The 21,093-nt window shown below is 43.8% G+C and overlaps 1 long non-coding RNA gene across 1 annotated transcript in view; it reads right to left on the bottom strand.

Annotated features, from left to right (window-relative positions):
- Nucleotides 1-9,893: 9,893 nt before the first annotated feature.
- Nucleotides 9,894-21,093, bottom strand: part of LOC136624736 (uncharacterized) — a 55,320-nt gene continuing 44,120 nt past the window's right edge. Inside the window, exon 5 of the long non-coding RNA XR_010792413.1 lies at nt 9,894-10,134. This is a non-coding gene — a long non-coding RNA (uncharacterized lncRNA). The remainder of the gene's footprint in view (nt 10,135-21,093) is intronic.

Here is a 21,093-nt window from a genome sequence, read left to right as displayed (position 1 = left end):
ACAGAATAAATCCGTTCTATAATTCATACCAAACGGAAATCTAGTATTTAGTTCCAAGATCCAATACGCTTCCCTACGGAGAATATCCTTCATTTCTACTTTTTGTTTCCTATTTTTCCAATCTCTGTCTATACCCAAACATGAGAAATTTTTTGTCTCACCACCATGTTTTAGGATGAAATGATTTGCAACCCCTGATTTTCCTAATAAATTTTTTGGGAGGTCCCTCAGGTGTTCTGCTATTCTGATATGTAGTCTTCTGGAGGTACATCCTACATAAAGTGCATAAGGTGCATACTATTATATAGATTATTCCACTAGTTTTGCAGTTAATAAAACTGTTGATTTTGTATTTTTTGTTGTTCTGTGGGTTAATGAATTCCCTAGATTTATTAAGGGTGTACTGACAACAACCACAACGTGGGTCCGCACATTTAAAGAATCCATTAATATTAATCCAATTATTTTTGGGTTTCTGACATATAAAATTCTTAGATACTCTGTCTCTAATAGTACGGTTTCTGCGAGAGGTACATAACACACCTTTATCCAAGATAGATTTTAAATCATCATCATCTTGTTTTAAAATTGGAAGGTAGGAGAAGAATAATTTTCTTATCTGTGGGAATTCCCTACTGTATGGTGTAGTGAAGACAATTTTGTTGGATATACCATCAGATAAATCTTTATCCTTGTACAGTAAGGTCTTTCTATCCATTTTATTAACCTTGTCCTTAGCGTTCCTCAAAATTTGTGGGTTATAACTTCTGCTCGCCAAGTGGGTACAGATTTGATTTTCTGACATATTATAGCTTGATGTATTAGTGCATATGCGTTTTGCCCTAATAAATTCCGTAAGTGGTATGGCATTGATTGTGTGTCGGGGGTGACAACTGGTAGCCTTAAGTATTGTGTTACCACTGCTAGGTTTGCGGTATACTGAGGTATTGATACTATCCCTAGAACAACTGACCTCTAATAGAAGATCCAAAAAATTAATTTTGTTCTCATCACTATTAATGGTGAATTGTAAGTTAGTTATTTTTGTTAATATAACTCGAGAATTCTAATAATTCTGAGTGGGCATCAGAAATAGCGACATTTTGGGAATGGGAAGATCCCTGTCTCCAAATAATAATGATGTCATCCAAGTATCTGGCGTACCACACCACGCTGTCAATGAACGGATTAGATATAGAAAAAATATAGGATTCTTCCCACCAAGCCATATACAGTATGGCCAAAGTGGGAGAGAATTTTGACCCCATAGGAGCTCCTACCAGCTGTAAGAAAAATTGATTGTTAAAAATAAAAAAATTATGAGTGAGAAGAAACTGTACAAAGTATAATAAATTCTCTCAGCTCACTACTGTACTCGCTATATTTTTTCAAATGATAATGTAAAGCTTGTAGGGCAGCGTGGTGTGGTATACAGGTATAAAGACTGACGACATCACGTTACCCAAATGTAATCCTCCTGCCACACGAATGTATCCAATTTTTTCAAAACACTGCTGCTGTCTTTCAGGTAACCCGGTACCCACATAGCTAGTGGTTGTAAAGATTTGTCTACCCAAGCACTGAGTCTTTCACATAGGGAACCAATTCCTGAAATAATAGGGCGCATGGGAGGGGGGAAGGAATCCTTGAGTTTTAGGGAGGCCATATATATATGGAACTTTTGGGTTAGTGGGGATAAGGTATTCTCCCATATTAGTAGTAATCACACCTAAGTTAGATCCCAATTGTAATAATTCATACAGTTGTTTAGAAAAAGTAATCGTGGGATCTCCCTGTAGTTTTTTATAAGTAATCCTATCCTCAAGAATGCGATTAATGCAATTAATGTATAGGGTAGTGTCCATAATAGTGATATTTCCCCCTTTGTCTGACTGACCAATCCTGATGTCTTCATCTTTGGATAACCGCGATAACTCAATTCTCTCCCTCTTCGTCATATTATTGAATCCAGAATGTCCATATTGATTGTCCTTAGTTTGTGCTTCTAACAACTTCAGTTCTTTTTCCATAATCGTTTGAAAATCTTCCACAACCTTTGTGCGGGTTTGTGTTGGATAGAAATCAGGGTTAGGTGTTTTTATGTTGATCCTGTGTGTAAGGACATCAGCTGTAACTGACTCCCTATGTAGGTGATGTAAGTCCAAAAGGGCAGCTGTGTCCTTCGGGGTTAAATCCTCAAAGGTGTCCTGTATAAGTTCTCTTTTAGTAGCTGGAGTAAAGGAGTCATCACTGTTAATGAAATGTTTTTTCACAATTAAATTGCGGACAAATTTGTTGAGATCCAGGAGGGTTTGAAAAAGGTTGAAAGATATGTCAGGAACAAAATTGAGTCCTTTATTGAGTACATTGATCTGATTTTGTGTCAAAACCTGTGGTGTGAGGACTATGATGTTATTGTCCTCTAGTTGTTTCTCCTGGATGGGTATCTTCTTGTGTCTGTGTCGCTTGCGTTGTTTTTTGAAGTAGATAGCTTGTGGTGGGCTCTATGGTCCTGTTCTTCAGAATATGAGCATTCCCAGCTGGAGGTGTCATACGTTCTGTCTGATCCTTCCTGATCTGAGGAGGAAAAGGTAACTGTAGAATTGCGTCGTGTGGGACCCCTCCTAGTTTTTAAAATGGATCTAGGGCGGTGAACAGGCCCATCTCTCCAACCATAAACTTTATTTTCCATGTAGTCCTTTTTATCCCGTTCAAGTTTGGAACGTTTTGTTTTTAATATATTCTCTTCCAATTTCTGCATATTAATATTGATGTTATCCAGAATCTTTGTATATTCATCCTTTCCCGTTTATTTTATAAGCTCATCTTCAGATAGTTTAATCTCCTGTTTCAGAGTGTCCAGCTTAATCTGTTCTTGGTCCACTATTAATTTCATTAATTCCAAAGAGCAGGTGGATAAGACTTGATTCCATTTATTTAAAAATTCCCCATTGTATAATGTGGTGGGCTTTTTTTAAGGCGCAATCCTCTAGGAATCATACTTAACTCCAGATACTTGACCAGTGAGTTCCTGTCCCACCAGGTTTTAATTTCACTCCTCTTGTTTTTCCAGGTTATGTCTTAATAATTTTATATCCTGATCAGAGGAAAAAGATGTTAATAGTATGCACCCTATGCAATCTACTTTATGTAGGATGTACCTCCAGAAGACTACATATCAGAATAGCAGAACACCTGAGGGACATCCAAAAAAATTTATTAGGAAAATCAGGGGTTGCAAATCATTTTATCCTAAAACATGGTGGTGAGACAAAAAGTTTCTCATGTTTGGGTATAGACAGAGATTGGAAAAATAGGAAACAAAAAGTAGAAATGAAGGATATTCTCCGTAGGGAAGCGTATTGGATCTTGGAACTAAATACTAGATTTCCGTTTGGTATGAATTATAGAACGGATTTATTCTGTGTTTATGAAAAAACAAATAGGTGTTTGGTTTTTTTCCCCCTTTCTTGACTTCTGCTCTGTAATTTTTGGTGAACTCATATCCTGCAATTGTTTTATTACTATGCAGAGATAATCTATGTAATTATATATCTATGAGATCTGGGAGTATGCATTCAGAAGAAAGGAGAGAAATTTTTTTTTTCCTCTTTTCTTCTTGACTTCTGCTCTGTAGATTTTGGTGAACTCATATACCCTGCAATCGTTTTATTACTATGCAGAGATAGCTTGTGTAACTATATATCTAGGAGATCTAAGAGCATGTATTCCAAAAAAATTTTTTTTTTTTTTCTCATGGACTTTTACTTTGTTGGAATTTTTGCCTTCCAGATTCCTTTTCCCTTTAAAATTTTCACTTATTTATCACTGTATAGATGTATTCAAATACTATTTTCCAGATATCCACATACATACTTGTTCCTCTGTCTGTTTTAAACTTTTTTGCAACAAATCTCTGTATGCTAGTTACAACATGTGGTGCAATTAAAAGGGGTTGTCCGGCCACACAGGGTAAAAAATTTTTATAATGCTGCTGCTTCCCTTTCAGTAAGGATAGTAACACACAGCATACAGGGGCTCAAACCGGCCGGCAGATCAGCTGCAATGTCAGTTTGTTACCTTAGAATCTGATCTTCACTGCAGCTTTCAAAGATGGCGCCTCTGTGCTGCCTTCCCACAATGCTCTGCGCTCTCCCTCTTCTGTGTGCGTGCTCCCGATGGCAGTAAGAGGCATGAAAAGGCAGGATTTCATGGCCTCCCTCAGCTCACGTCCTAGCCCCGCTCACGACACCCACCTCTATTGAACTGCTCTACAGTCTCTCCCCGCCCAGGCCCCGCATACTATACTCAGAGGGGGTGTGGCCAGGGGAGACTGCGTTATACACTCATGGTTCAGGATAAAATCCTGCCATGAGTGTAAACAGCAGCACTGTGTATAGTGAATTGAGAGGGGCTGGGGAGAGCCGAGAGAGAACTCTCCTGCAGCCCCCCCACTGCAAGGCTACCTACTGCCCCCCCACCCTGCTAAAGTAAAACAAAACATTTCCCCACACACACACACATGCCCTCATAGTGCCCCTCCCACAGCGACCTCCCCCCTCACAATGACCGCTACCCCCCACAGTGCACTCTCCCACAGTGCCCCCCTAATGATCCCCCACAGTGCCACAAACAGTGCCCACCCCCCCCGCGACTTCTGTCAGCTGGGTCCCCGCACACCACTTGCACACAACCATCCATCCTCCCCCCTCCCCCCGCGAGAGCCCGCCCCTCCACTCATTCTTACCTTGGAGATGAAGAGCCAGCAGCCACGCCTCCCCTGCAGGCAGAACTGAGCTTCCCAGCGGCTGAAGTTCTTCTGCACATGCGCAGAGCTGTGCTGGAGAAGCGCGTCCCCGCTGTCCCAACAAGAAGAGGACAAGAGACTTGTCGGAACCAATGGCAACCGAGGAGCAACACAGGGGGGGGGGCACCCCAAAAGGTAAGTGAATAACTTCTCTTTGCCTAATTTACAATGCACAATGTATATTACAAAGTGCATTGTATTGGGCAAACAGAAGTAATGAGATCTAATGTTTATGGCCGGACAACCCCTTTAACTCCTGAACACACCCTCCACACCATTCCTCAGCCATCTCTCCTCCTGACAAGCTAGCACACACAGGTATTGCTTCTTTGATTTTAATTTGTATTTTGTCTATAAATGTCTTGTGTATTTCATACCTCATAGCTGTTGACAAAGGCTACTATAGCCCACACACAGTGTAGCATGTAGTTTATCTCTTCTCCCCCACCCCCCAGCACACACATAGGGCAGCATGTAATTTCTCCCCCCCCCCCCCAGCTCACACACAGGGCAGCATGTAATTTCACTCTTCTCCCCCGTAACCCCCCCCCCCCCCCAGCACACACACAGCGCAGCATGTAATTTATCTCCCCTCCCCCAGCAACACACAGGGCAGCATGTAATTTATCCCCCCAACCCCCCCCCCCCAGCGCACACACAGGGCAGCATGTAATTTGTCCCCCCCCTCCCCCCCCAGCGCACACGTAGGGCAGCATGTAATTTATCCTCCCAACACCCCCCCAGCACACATGTAGGGCAGCATGTAATTTATCCTCCCAACACCCCCCCAGCACACATGTAGGGCAGCATGTAATTTATCCTCCCAACACCCCCCCAGCACACATGTAGGGCAGCATGTAATTTATCTCTCCTCCCCCGAGCCACCCACAGCACACACATAGGGCAGCATGTAATTTATCTCCCCCCCCCCCCAGCACACACACAGGGCAGCATGTAATTCATCATTCCCCCCCCCCCCCAAAGCACACACACAGGGCAGCATGTAATTTATCTCTTCTCCCCCCTACCCCTAGCACACACATAGGGCAGCATGTAATTTATCATTCCCCCCCCAAAGCACACACACAGGGCAGCATGTAATTTATCTCTTCACCCCCCCCCCCCCCCAGCACACACACACAGGGCAGCATGTAATTTATCCCCCCAACCCCCCCCCCCCAGCACACACACACAGGGCAGCATGTAATTTATCCCCCCAACCCCCCCCCCCAGCACACACACAGGGCAGCATGTAATTTATCCCCCCCAACCCCCCCCCCCAGCACACACACAGGGCAGCATGTAATTTATCTCTTCACCCCCCCCAGCACACACACAGGGCAGCATGTAATTTATCCCCCCAACCCCCCCCCCCCCCCCAGCACACACAGGGCAGCATGTAATTTATCCCCCCCCACCCCACCCCCAGCACACACATAGGGCAGCATGTAATTTATCCCCCCAACCCCCCCCCCCCCAGCACACACACAGGGCAGCATGTAATTTATCCCCCCAACCCCCCGCCCCCCCCCCCCAGCACACACACAGGGCAGCATGTAATTTATCCCCCCAACCCCCCCCCCCAGTACACACAGGGCAGCATGTAATTTACCCCCCCCCAGCACACACACAGGGCAGCATGTAATTTATCCCCCCAACCCCCCCCAGCACACGCACAGAGCAGCATGTAATTTAGCCCCCCAACCCCCCCAGCACACACATAGGGCAGCATGTAATTTGACTCTCCCCCCCAACACACACATAGGGCGGCATGTAATTTAACCCCCCCAACCCCCCCCCCCCAGCACACACGTAAGGCAGCATGTAATTTATTCCTCCAACCCCCCCCCCCCCCAGCACACACACAGGGCAGCATGTAATTTATCTCTTCTCCCCCCTCCCCCTAGCACACACATAGGGCAGCATGTAATTTATCATTCCCCCCCCAAAGCACACACACAGGGCAGCATGTAATTTATCTCTTCACCCCCCCCCCCCAGTACACACACAGGGCAGCATGTAATTTATCCCCCCCCCCCCCCAGCGCACACACACACAGGGCAGCATGTAATTTATCCCCCCAACCCCCCCAGCACACACACAGGGCAGCATGTAATTTATCTCTTCACCCCCCCCAGTACACACAGGGCAGCATGTAATTTACCCCCCCCCCCCCAGAACACACACAGGGCAGCATGTAATTTATCCCCCCAACCCCCCCCAGCACACACGTAGGGCAGCATGTAATTATTCTCCCAACCCCCCCCCCCATCACACACACAGGGCAGCATGTAATTTCTCTCTTCTCCCCCGAACCCCCCCCTCCAGCACACACACAGGGCAGCATGTAATTTATCCCCCCCCCCCCCCCAGCACACACACAGGGCAGCATGTAATTTATCCCCCCCCCCCCCACCCAGCACACACAGGGCAGCATGTAATTTATCCCCCTAATCCCCCCAGCACACACACAGGGCAGCATGTAATTTATCTCTTCACCCCCCCAGTACACACAGGGCAGCATGTAATTTATCTCTTCACCCCCCCAGTACACACAGGGCAGCATGTAATTTACCCCCCCCCCCCCCCCCAGTACACACAGGGCAGCATGTAATTTACCCCCCCCCCCCAGCACACACACAGGGCAGCATGTAATTTATCTCTTCACCCCACCCCCCAGTACACACACAGGGCAGCATGTAATTTATCCCCCCCCCACCCAGCACACGCAGGGCAGCATGTAATTTATCTTCACACCCCCCCCCCCCAGCACACACGCAGGGCAGCATGTAATTTATCTCTCCCCCTCAGCACATACATGGGGCAGCATGTAATTTATCAATTTATTAACTTGAAACTGACCTAGGTCCTAACAGGTGTACAGACGCGGCGGCTGCTGCTACTTGCACAGAGGCAGCTCTTCCTCCTACTCGCGGGATGCTCCGCTGTTTGGCGCCACAGTCCTCAGCGCTTCAAGAAGGTGCCTTGTGATTGGTTGCGGCGTGCTGCTTTCACACAAGCAAGGAACATAGCAGGCTAGTGTGAGAGCATAGAGCGCAGCTGAAGAGGCCACGGGATTGTTCCTTCCAGATCAAAAGTTCCCAGCGGTCTGCGGCAGTAAACACCTAACGGCCCGGCCCTGGTCCGCGGACCCCTGATCTAAATGGTTGGGGGAAAAAAAAACAAGTTTTTCAAACGTGCATTCAGAATAAAGTAAACCGATAAAAATATATATCCTATCAAAAATTTGTACAGTATGTTTGCACATATTTGAGATATTAGTTGAAAATGTGAAAAAAGACAATTTCTTCAAAATTTTTCCAAATATTGGCACTTAATAAATATACACAAGTTATATCAGTATTTTTACAATCTAAATAAAGTACATGTGGCAAAAAAAACAATGTCAGAATCACTTGGCTATGCAAAAGCCTTACGGAGTTATGCTCTGTTGAACGACACATGCTAGATTTAGAAAATTTAACTCCGCCACTAAGGCGCAAACAGGCTTAGTCACTAAGGGGATAATCGAATTTCTTTTATGACAACAAAACTGTATTGAGCTTTCCTTGGCTTAAGTTGTCACGTGATTTCCTGTGATATCATCTGTCACAACAATCACCGGGACCACAGCAGGCTGCAGCACTGGATCCTGGAGACTGCAGAGGGGGCAAGTATCTCAATTTTTTATTTTAATACATGGGGTCTTATTGAAAAACAGTTTTCTAATAAGTGGACAACTCCTTTAATTTCAAGTGACAGAAGCTGCCATTTAGCATGCTATGTGAAAGACCGATACAAATTACAGTGAGAGCAGCCTGTATTGTGGCGAGGGGGATCTGCACACCCACCCGCTTAGGGGCCTGGTCACAACTGAAACATTGTATGTTAGACCACTTATAGTAATTGTTTTTCATCTAGGTTGTACATGCAATTGAACTTTAGATTTAATTTAACTCTATGTAATTTATTTTGTATGTGTGATTCCTCTCTGTATGGGATTCTTACAGTATAACACGTTTGGATATACACTATATCCATGTGGATTTTGTATGTTTTACAATAAATGCATGTACTGTTTATCGCTGCTTGGACACAAGTGTCCTTGTTCATCCAGTCTGCCATGGTCCTGCGTATTACACACTTAAACCCCCTAATGACGGGGCCCCTCCCCCTCATCATTTTGTTTTCTACCCCCCCTTATAAAAATCATAACTCCTTTATTTATCCATCGACGTAGCTGTATGAGGGCTTTTTTGTGGGATGAATCTATTTACATGGACAGATTTTTCATGGCTGCGTTTTACAAACACAACATGCACTACTTTTGTCCTTTTTTGCTTTTGTATTTGCATTTATTTGTATTTTCAATTGAGCAAATTTGGATCAATATTTATCCAGCAGAAAATGAAACTCCTGATGGCAAATACGGATCATACAATGAAAAATACTGACGACACACAGTTGCAGTCATTTGTAACACATCTGTATTACAATATGTTCGTGTGTAACGGACCTTAGGGCGAGTTCAGACACTGTGGAATTGTTCTGTAATTTCAGCTATGGAACGTGCACCCAAATGTCCCAACAATTTGCAGTATAAAAACCTGCAGCGGAAGATAATCACGTTGCAGATTTCCAAATCAGTAGCATGTGTCATGTGTCACAGAAAAATGATGGCTGTTCATTTTGGATTTCAATCAAGGCAATGAGTGAAGGCCAGAGTGAAAACTGCACCAAAATTTGCTTCTATGTTGGTATTTGTTTAAGTGGTTTCATTTATGTCTATACAAATAACGGATGGTTTAATATGGGTCTATAGAATGGATTAGAATTCTTGTTCGTGTATAGCACCCGTTTTTTTGTATTTTTTGTTGCGCTCTATCTATAGAATGACTGCTCCCTTATCCCTGTAGAGATCTAGTAGGACATTAATAAACACAGCCTTGTACACCTAAAAACTGAATAGTGGGCATTCATTTTAATAAAGGTATAGTATATTTAATATTCTTCTCAGTGGAAAGTGGGGGCCATTCTGATTATTGCTATGTGAAGATTTTTGTATAGAAATATATTACCATTGCCCAGCTCAAACACAGTATCTATCACTACAGTCTGAGGAACATATACTGGTAGTTGTTCATTTAGAAGTAGTCATAAATGGTCTGGTAAGCAAATTCTTTGAGAAGAAAGGGGCTCCCAGGTGCAAGTGGTAACACCCGCTGCTCCACCATCACGCAGTCCTCTCCTTCAGTAAGCAGGTTTCTCTTGGCGATGACTTTCACAGCAAACTTCTGGTGAGTAAAGTTTTTTTCTGCTAGCACCACCTAGAAAAAGTTATTTATGAAGAATTGTCATGACTTTAATAATAATTATGAATGTTTACTCTATTTGTACTCTTTAACAGTTTGATTTACACTGCATATTTGCAGTGTGGATTCTTCAGCACAGCTCTGCAGTACGAACCCAGGCCTCTGCATCTGGGCAGAGCTGCCTGCTTCCGGCACTGACAGCAGGCCCAGTGAAAAGCTGTACTTACGGCATAGAAGGATTTTTTTTTGTTCATATTATGTCCGTATAACTTTATTCATGTATTTTTTGGGAGGAGGTGGGACCCAGAAATGTCACAACTGTTTTTACAGCGCATATAGCATAAAACGCTTGAAAACATACTATGGATCAGCACGATTAGAGCAATATCAAATTTATATATTTTTTTTTTTACTGTTTTACTACTTTTGCAAAGAGGAACATACCTTGAACTTAGAGGGCCCCACAGCAATACTCAGAATTATATTAGGGACAGCATATCTAAGAGCGGCTCAGCTCTAGTATACCTCTAAATAATACAGGTGACGGCTAGTCTGGTGGTCTGTATAGAAACACAGGAGGCTAACAGCAGAAAAAGACCACAGGGTCCATGTCTACCATTGGAATCTTTCCTTATAATTATTTTTTAGATGGGTCCTGGAGTCTAAAGTCATGTCTGGTCTATACTAAGGGGAGTCTGATCATTGTTTTAATTCCCTAAAGGGGTTTTCTGCTGCTTGGGAACCCTGTCCATCAGCTGATCAGCTCACTGTCCAGTGCAGTAGGCTGGATGTAGTGATCACTGGTCAGAGGAAGAATCTCCAATATATATAACGACCGTCCGGGGCAATGACTCACAGTACTTATCTCATATATATATATATATATATATATATATATATATATATATATATATATATAAAACGTTTGTGACCGTGTATAAGGTGCAAATAAAATTCTCAATTCCTTCATGAGAAATAGAATTTTATTTGCACCTTATACACGGTCACAAACGTTATATATATTGGAGATAAGTACTGTGAGTCATTGCCCCGGACTCGCATTAGGGATGCTGCATATGGACTTGGATGTCTTGTTGCATCCTTTCATACACAGAGTGCTGTTGGTGATAGCACTAAGGTCAGAGGAGGAAGTCTGAGCATTGAACATTAAGTGTAGGAGCAGCATGGTGCTGCCATTAATTTCAAGCCAGCCCTCGGACTGACGACCATTTAACTGATTAACTATGCAGAGGAATGGTCATCAGTTAAGAAAAAAATTCAGAAGCCCCGTTTAAAAGGGCATAAAAGGGGCCTGTCACTAATGACAGAGTTGAGCAAACGTGCTCTTTCAAGCTTGATGCTCATTCGAGTATTAGCATACTTTATGGTGCTCGCTACTCGAGTGAGCATCACGTTGTGTTCAACCCCGCCCCAGTTTTGGCCCCTCCCAACTGCGCACATCAATGGTAGTTTGTGGCTGGTTTGGGAGGGAGAGTGAACACGGAGAAAAAAAAGCTTGGCAACTGGCGGGTCCCATACAAAAATGCTCGAGTCTCCCATTAAAGTCAATGGGGTTTGTTACTCGAATAGAGCTCTCGAATTTTACAAAAAGCTCGACTCGAATAACGAGGACCCGAGCATTTTGGTGCTCGCTCATCTCGAATGACAAACCATTTCCAGTTTTCTCCATTGCCCATTCCTAGATCCATACCTTTTTAATTTTTCCCTTCCACATAGCCATATAAAGGGCTTTTCTTTGTGGTACAAATTATATTTAACCCCTTGAGTGGCATGCCCGGAAATATTCCGGGACGAGCTCCAATGCCGATAGTAATATAGCCCGGAAGATTCCCGGGCTATGTATCACTATGGGAGCTGCAGAGCACAATGCCACAAGCTGTGGCATTGTGCTCTGCCTGCACAATCCCACTGAGAACAAAGCAGGACTTTGAAAATCAGAAGCAGGAAGATATTGACGATCTGCCGGCAATCTCCTGCTTCTAAAGTCCTGCTTTGTTTACAGGTTGCCATAGAGACCATCTGCTTGTCAGAAGCAAGCTGATTGTCTCTGTGGCAGAGAGAGCTGCTGCTTGGCTGTCAGAGGACAGCCAGGCACCAGCTCTTACAGCAGAGATCAGAGAAAAGCTCCGATCTCTGCTGTGTTAGCCCTTTACATGCTGCAGTCACCATCGGAGCCCCGGAATGTGATCAGGGGTTCCTGATGGGTCTCTGTGGAAGTCCCTTAAAAGGGACAAAAATAAAGAAAAAGTAAAGTTAAAAATGTATTTAAAAAAATATTAAAAAAACACTTGTCTCCCTTTACTTTGTAAAAAATTAAATAAAATTACACATGTGGTATCCCTGCATCTTAAAGGAGATGTCTCGAGGAAGCAGTGAATTTTTTTTTTTGGCCAGTCCCCCTAATTAAACATACATTACTAATTACCCCTGTAAATGACTTTCCTAGCTGGTTTCTACTTACCGTTCCAGCGTTTCAGCAACTTATAAAACTTTTTCCCAAGATGGCCGCCAGCTCTTTTCACATCACTTGCTGTAGCCCGACGTGCGCGCTCCCGAGACGCTACCAGCTGTGTCTCCATGGCAACCAGACGCCCCGCAGCCGCCGACCGGACCCCTGGAGTGAACACGGCCGACCAGTCACCCACCGCCAGGCAGAAGGTAACCGGCGCAGCCCCGCCCCCCCATCACAGCGGCAGCCCCCCGGCCCAGCGACAGCCCCCCCCCCCCGGCCCAGCGCTAGTTCCCCCGGCCCAGCGCTAGTTCCCCCGGCCCAGCGCTAGTTCCCCCGGCCCAGCGCTAGTTCCCCCGGCCCAGCGCTAGTTCCCCCGGCCCAGCGCTAGTTCCCCCGGCCCAGCGCTAGTTCCCCCGGCCCAGCGACAGCCCCCCTGGCCCAGCGCTAGTTCCCCCGGCGCAGCGACAGCCCCCCCGGCCCAGCGCTAGTTCCCCCGGCGCAGCGACAGCCCCCCCCCCGGCCCAGCGCTAGTTCCCCCGGCCCAGCGCTAGTTCCCCCGGCCCAGCGCTAGTTCCCCCGGCCCAGCGCTAGTTCCCCCGGCCCAGCGACAGCCCCCCTGGCCCAGCGCTAGTTCCCCCGGCGCAGCGACAGCCCCCCCGGCCCAGCGCTAGTTCCCCCGGCGCAGCGACAGCCCCCCCCCCCCCCGGCCCAGCGCTAGTTCCCCCGGCGCAGCGACAGCCCCCCCCCCCAGCCCCCCCCCCCCCGGCCCAGCGACAGCCCCCCCATCGCAGCGGCAGCCCCCCCATCGCAGCGGCAGCCCCCCCATCGCAGCGGCAGCCCCCCCATCGCAGCGGCAGCCCCCCCATCGCAGCGGCAGCCCCCCCATCGCAGCGGCAGCCCCCCCATCGCAGCGGCAGCCCCCCCGGCCCATCACTTACCAGGACAGCTGGACGGCGGGACAGCTGGGCGGCGGGACAGCTGGGCGGCGGGACAGCTGGGCGGCTTCTCCGGACAGCTCGGTAGCTCTGCACCTTCCTCTAACAGAGGAAGGTACAGAATGGCCGCTCCAGCGCGCTCCCGAGCAGTGACAGCTCGTCTGCGCATGCGCAGAAGAGCTGTAGCGGGGAGCACACTGAAGCGGCTCGTGCTGAAAGGAGAAGACCGGACTGCGCAAGCGCGTCTAAAAAAAGCAAGCTGCCAGCGAATTTAGACGGAACCATGGAGACGAGGACGCTAGCAACGGAGCAGGTAAGTGAATAACTTCTGTATGGCTCATATTTAATGCACGATGTATATTACAAAGTGCATTAATATGGCCATACGGAAGTGTATAACCCCACTTGGTTTCGCGAGACCACCCCTTTAATGACCCAGGAGGAGGAAGTTAGTACATTTAACCCATTAATGACACGGCCCCTTTTTTCCTCCCCCCGTTTTAAAAATCATAACTATTGTGTTTATCCATCGATGTTGCTGTATGAAGGCTTGTTGTTTTTTGCGGGATAAGTTGTATTTTTCAATGGTGCTATTTAAAGTACCATATAATGTACTGAAAAACTTTTACAAAATTCTAAGTGGAGTAAAATGAAAAAAAATGACATTCGGCCATCTTTCAGTGCGTTTTGTTTCTATGGCACACACAAAGTGCAACAAAAATGACAACTATATTCTATGGGTCAGTACGATTACCGTATATACCGGCGTATAAGACGACTTTTGAACCCCGAAAAATCTGCTCTGCAGTCGGGGGTCGTCTTATGCGCCGGTAATAAAAAAAAAAAAAAGTGTAAAAAAAAAAAATTTTATTACTCACCTCCCACGGCGTTCTGTCGCGCTCCGGCAGGATGTCGCTCGCTCCGGCAGGCTGTCGCTGGCTCCTCGTCCCCGCCGCAGCATAGCTTTCTGAATGCGGGGCTTGAAATCCCCGCTTCCAGAAAGCTAATACACACGCCGGCAGCCATGACAGCATTGAATGGCTGTGATTGGCTAAAGCACACGTGGCTTCAGCCAAATCACACTATTCAATGACATCATTGAATGGCTGTGATTGGCTGAAGGCGCACGTGTTAGCAATCACACCCATTCAATGATGTCATTGAATAGTGTGATTGGCTGAAGCCACGTGTGCTTTAGCCAATCACAGCCATTCAATGATGTCATGGCTGCCGGCGTGTGTATTAGCTTTCTGGAAGCGGGGATTTCAAGCCCCACATTCAGAAAGCTATGCTGCGGCGGGGACGAGGAGCGAGCGACATCCTGCCGGAGCGCGACAGAACGCCGTGGGAGGTGAGTAATAAAAATTTTTTTTTTTCTCCACTGAATACCGGCGTATAAGGTGACAGTTGGGGGGGTCGTCTTATACGCCCCGTCGCCTTATACGCCGGTATATACGGTACTACGATACCAAACGTGTAGATTTTTTTTTTGCTGTAGTACTTGTATTTTTTTGAAAGACATTTAATTTTTAAAAAATTATTTTCTGCTGCATCTTCTGCGCGCAATTACTATTTTATTTTTCCGTTGATGTACTTGAGCAAGGGCTCATGTTTTGCGGGATGTCCTGATGTAACAATCCGGAATACATAAGACTTTTTGATCGCTTTTTATTGCATTTTTCTGGGAAACAGGGTGAGGGAAAAAGTGCATTTGTGGTGTTCTTTATTTTTATTCCGGACTACGTTCACCGTGCGGGGTAAATAATGCACTACTTTCATAGATCGGACTTTTACGGACGCGGTGATACAAAATATGTATTTCTCTTTTATGATTTAGATTTTATTAGATTCGGCAAAAGGAGGGCAATTAAAAAAAAAGTAAAAAGTTTAAAAGTGTAAAAAAGTCATGAAAAAGAAAAAAAGCTATTACAATCTGGTATGGGCACAATCGTACTGGCCTGTAGAATTACTTTATTATTTATACTGCTCAGAGAATGCAGTGAAAAATAAAAATAAAAAACATGCCAGAATTACAGATTTCATTTATCTTGCCACTAGAAAAAGATGGAATAAGCAGCGATCAAAATTTTACATGTTCCAAAAAATTAGATAAATGAAGACTAATTCATCTCGCAAAAAACAAGGCCTTGTAGAGTTCCGGCAATGGAAAAATAAAATTAATACAGCTCTTAAAATGTGGCGACACACAAGGAAACCTTTAAGAAAAAAAAAAGGTTTAAATGCACAAAAATAGCAAAAAACATAAAAAAAAACTGTAAACTTGGTCTCGCCAAAATCGTGCTGACTCGGAGAATAAGGTTACCGAACTGTTTATTCTGCACGCTGAACGCCGTAAAAATGAAATCCAAAAAACAAATGGCAGAAATTTTTTTTATTTCCCCAATCTCACTACCAATTTTTTTTACAAAAGTTATGCAATACATTATATATACCCAAAAATGATGCCATCAAAAAGTACAACTTGTCCCACAAAAAACAAGCCCTTATAAGGCTGTGTCGATGGAAAAATGAAAAAGTTATGGTTCTTGGAACGCGGCTGCAAAATTAGTTTAAATTAAATGATTAGACCATTTAAAAAAACCTGCCCTGGTGGGTCTGACAGGGTGGTAAGAAACCCGCCACTTAAGGGGTTAACTATAATATTTTTTTTGTAATAAAATGTATTATATAACATTTTTTTGAGAGAGTTATGAAAAGAAAAAAACATTGGTTTTAACTTTAAGGTTCAGCATGCAGAATAAATAATGTGATAACATTCTCTGGGTCAGCACGATTCTAACACCAGAATTCTTTTGTTTTGCTATATTTGTACAGTTACAAAGCCTTTTGCTTTTCTGTTGTCGCCTTTCAAGAGCTATAATATTTTTATTGTACTACCAATGGAGCTTATTTTTTTGCAGAATCAACTTTGATCTTTTTATCCCATTTTTGGGAAATATATTTGGACTACTTTTTATTCCAATTTTAATAAAACATGGAATTCTGGCACGTCTTTTTTTTCAAACTGTTAATATGTCAACCCATTATATTGTGCAAAAATAAAGCCATTTTCAAAATATAAATTCTCTGTATGGAACCCACTAAACTAAAAATTAAAATATAGCCTTTGTTGTTTTTTAAAAAAAATTGGGACCCACTACTATAAACAAGGACAAGAGACACACAAATACACACAACACGTAGGTGACCCCAAAAATAGGCAGAATAACCACATTTTATAGACTAGACCACTGTTCATACTACAAATAGATGCTGTTGAGGAACCTGTGACAATGCAGTCACTAGTGAGTCCGAGATGAGACTGATGGATTATTGGTCGCATCTATATGTGAATAGGTACACTGAGAACTGTAAATAAACCTACAGCCAATATGTACTTAGACCAATGTATCGTATTAGGTCTCGTCCTAGAAAGCGGTTATACTTAGAATCACTGAGATTATACAGCCCTTAGGTGCCCACCGATAAAGGAGACTACTGTATAGCAGTATGGATGATTAGGTCAAATAATGTATCCTGTCTATTCTGGTGGTCCACCTATTCCTATAGGTTCCAAAAAGTTCAAATAGTTCTTGGACTGAGTGTGAATATACTAAAATAGATCTTTTAATGTACTGTAGATACTAAAGCTCAAAATAGCGGTCTAGGGTCTATTGATTCTCCCTCGTATCATTTATAAACTGATATCTGGAGGGGTATGATGATCTCTCAGATGAAAATAAATTTGCTCAGTCAGACTAAGAAATCTTCTATCATAAAGGTATGAGCATCAGCTCCATATGTTGACTAATATGTCCCAGCAAAAACTGACAGACTTCAGTATTAAGACTTGTAGTCCTCACAGGAACCTTTCGGTCTCAGTGAATAACAATTTTCAAAATATATAATCATCGTCAGCGCATTATAAATAGATGTGTGTATTACATATTGATGAGAGTTGATAACTCACAAATTCACATACTATTTGGTGTTTTTTTCATTTATATATCAGCACATTACAAATAAAGTGTATATTTACATGTTGAGGAAAACAGATACATTCACAAATTGTTTAGACATATACAAGACCACTATGACAATGTTCATAATGCCAAGAGTATATACACCATGTGTGAAGTAAATACATAATGTGAAACTAACTGCATACAAATTGTGTGTACCAATCATTCAATATGATAGTTGAACATGCATCTAGTATTAATATCACGTGGGTAAGGTACCAGGTCATTAAAGGGGTTGTCTCACGGCAGCAAGTGGGGTTATACACTTCTGTATGGCCATATTAATGCACTTTGTAATGTACATCGTGCATTAAATATGAGCCATACAGAAGTTATTCACTTACCTGCTCCGTTGCTAGCGTCCCCGTCTCCATGGATCCGTCTAATTCTGATGTCTTCTTGCTTTTTTAGACGCGCTTGCGCTGTGCAGTCTTCTCCCCTTCTGCTTGGTCCAGGCACGAGCGGCGTTCTGGCTCCGCCCCCTTCTACGCATCATTGCGTAGCTCCCCCCCATCACGTGTGCCGATTTCAGGCAATCAGGAGGCTGGAATCGGCAATAGACCGCACAGAGCCCATGGTGCACCATGGGAGAAGACCCGCGGTGCACCATGGGAGAAAACCGCAGTGCATCCCTGGGAAAGGACCGGCGGCCATCTTGGGAGAAGATTTTTTAAAGTTTTTATTTCGTCGGATTGGTAAGTAGCAAGCGGCTTAAAAACCGCTTTACGTTGCTATTTTATGCCAGGGGGGTGACAGGGGGAATGGGGTAAAGTAAAATTTTGAGGTTTGCCGCGAGACAACCCCTTTAAGTTATTGTACAGTGAAAATACAAGATAATTTCTTCATTGCGGCGAGTGTAGTTAAATACACGGCCATGTGAAACAGCCCAAATAATACTTCTCAAATCCGACCCACAAAGATGAAATATGCTTAAAATACCACAAAGATCCTAATAAAGCATTATAGGACTCTAGGTAGTCAAGTATAAACCATAGCCTCAAGAGAGATTACATTATAAGATCACGGCGTAGGCATTAGGAGTCAACATTTACATCACAGAATCCAAATTACAGATACACATTGCCAAAAAACTAATATGCCAAAACATTTAACGAGTCCAGAGATGACTAAATACAAAAAAGTAATGCAAAATAAGAATACAAATGGGAGGCCAAGAAAAGTATTTACTTATAATTTAAACCCTGCCCCATCCATCACTCCACCTGACCGAGCAACGCAGGTCCAAACCTGGTCTTAGATAAATGTTAGTCAGTTATTCAAAAAATCCCGAGAACAGTCTTAGTTCAAATCTGAACAGCCAAATTTAGACAAAGGAATTTTCTTCAGCGCCCATAAAGGTCAAGATCACGAAGTTCGATCAATTTAAAGGACAATCCACCAATAATTCCGAGACTTAAAGTAGGGCCAGAAAGAAATCAGAACTCCAGAGGCCAAAGAGTATTACCAACGGGATCCCAAAGAGGCAGAAAAAGCCCCCAAATAGGAAACCTTATGGAAAACAGAAGAGACCTTCAAACAAAAGATTTATACAGAAGTGTTAAAATACCAACAATTAACCCCTTAAGGACCAAACTATTGTATCTTAAGGACGAGACACTTAAGGGATTTTATCCATATGGTGGTTTTTCCGTCAGCTACCAAAATTATGTTTGCTGCATTTTTTCCCCTCGTGACGTTAAGGGCTTATTTACATGAGCGTATATCGGCCGGTGTCTTCTCGGCTGGACGATAAACGCTTCCATCTAAGCAGTCCCCCCCTTCCTCCCCCTCACTGTCCCTCTGCCCCTCCTCTGAGCAGTTTGCAATGAAAGTTGGTGAGATGCAGCGTAGCCAAGCTCCTACCCCTTCCTTGTCCCTAGCCAGTAATGGGAGTGGGTGGGACAGAGTAGAGCTTAGCTCCACCCCCACAGCTCCCATTACAAACGCCGCAGTAAAAGGAGAGAGGCAGAGAGTCGGTGAGAGGAAAGTAAGTGGGGACTGCTTAGATGAAAGCATATATAGGCCAGCCATCATAAACGCCCGGCGATATATGTTCGTGTAAATAAGCCCATAGGGCTATTTTTAAAAAAATTTTCACTGACTTTCCATTTTTTAAGTTTCATCTGGAGTAAAAAGCTACAAAGAAAAAAAAAAAAGTAACATTTAGTTTTTTTTAAAAAAAAAGTATATTTACGCTAAAAGTATGGGAATGTGTTCATTTTGTTTTGGACATTTTGATATGTAATATTTATGGTTTTGGGTTACAGGGTACATAAGACAATGATTTTGGTTGGCATTGGATCTGGGTTATTTTCTTTATGTATATATTTAATTCTGTAAATTTTGTTTTACTTATGTATGTAATTTTTTTTTTTACCAAGTCCATCATACAAGACCTATGGAGAACATTCACATTTGTTTTTTTTACATTTTACACCTTCCAACTGTAGCTTGGACATCCATAAGAGCCCGAGTTACACGAGAAAACATCCCCTGTTGTGACAATAGTCCCTAGCAGAGCTGATCTGGGGTCTGCTATGACTCTGCAGCTCTGCTGTAACAACGATTTCCCACAGTCATGTGACTGCCGGGTTGTGTAGTAGAAGTTATACTTCCACTTTCAAGTACATAGTGCTCATTGAACGTTGTACACTAAGGCCCCCTGTCCACGTGTGTTGCGAATTCCCAAGTACCAATGCTATGGAAAGCTTCAGACGGCGTGATTCGCTGGCAATTTACTGCTTGCGAAATCCACCCGTGGACAGGGGGCCTAAAGGAGGAGGCAGAACATGTTAAAAACCCCACCTGCCTCCTCCTCAGGGTTATCAGCTGATCAGCTGTGACTAACAGCTGACAACCAGACATGCTGCTAATTTATTGCAGAAGTTTTAATCTTCCCCTCTGTATATTTAATATCATCTGGGTTTAAAGCCCAGGACCAAGCCCCGTAAGTTTACAGTGCTTGGTCCTTAATGGGTTGCACAAGGAATCCTATGAATAAGAGCTTCATGGAACCTTTATGGGCCAACTATTTGTAACCAAAATATCCACCTGGATTCATGCTTTTGTATATGGGTCATTATGAATACAGCAATAGTAAGAGGGAGAGGAAAGTCTCACATATGGATTCTAATTGTGGAATCTGCAATCGCCATCTGGGTGGAGCCCTTAAAAATGATGAAATAGGATTGCCGAGATGGGAATATTCCTTTAATATATTTTCGGAGTAAAATATTTCCGAATGCAAACTGGTGCAATTTTAGCACATATAGTAGTTTCATGCAGGAATTGACTAATTTTGTGGTGCAAAACAAACTACATGAATAGGGTGTTTTCATGTTTTTACCTCTATCTTATGTTAAAGCGAGTAATTGGATGGCAGAATAATTTTTATATATTACTAGAGATGAGCGAACGTACTCGTCCGAGCTTGATACTCGTTCGAGTATTAGCGTGTTCGAAATGCTCGTTACTAGAAGCGAGTACCACGCGATGTTCGAGTTACTTTCACTTTCATCTCTGAGACGTTAGCGCGCTTTTCTGG

Source organism: Eleutherodactylus coqui, chromosome 4 (genome assembly GCF_035609145.1).
Source record: "Eleutherodactylus coqui strain aEleCoq1 chromosome 4, aEleCoq1.hap1, whole genome shotgun sequence".
NCBI lineage: Eukaryota > Metazoa > Chordata > Amphibia > Anura > Eleutherodactylidae > Eleutherodactylus > Eleutherodactylus coqui.
The sequence above is the reverse complement of the archived record's forward strand: the minus strand, read 5'-3'. Positions and strand labels throughout refer to the sequence as shown.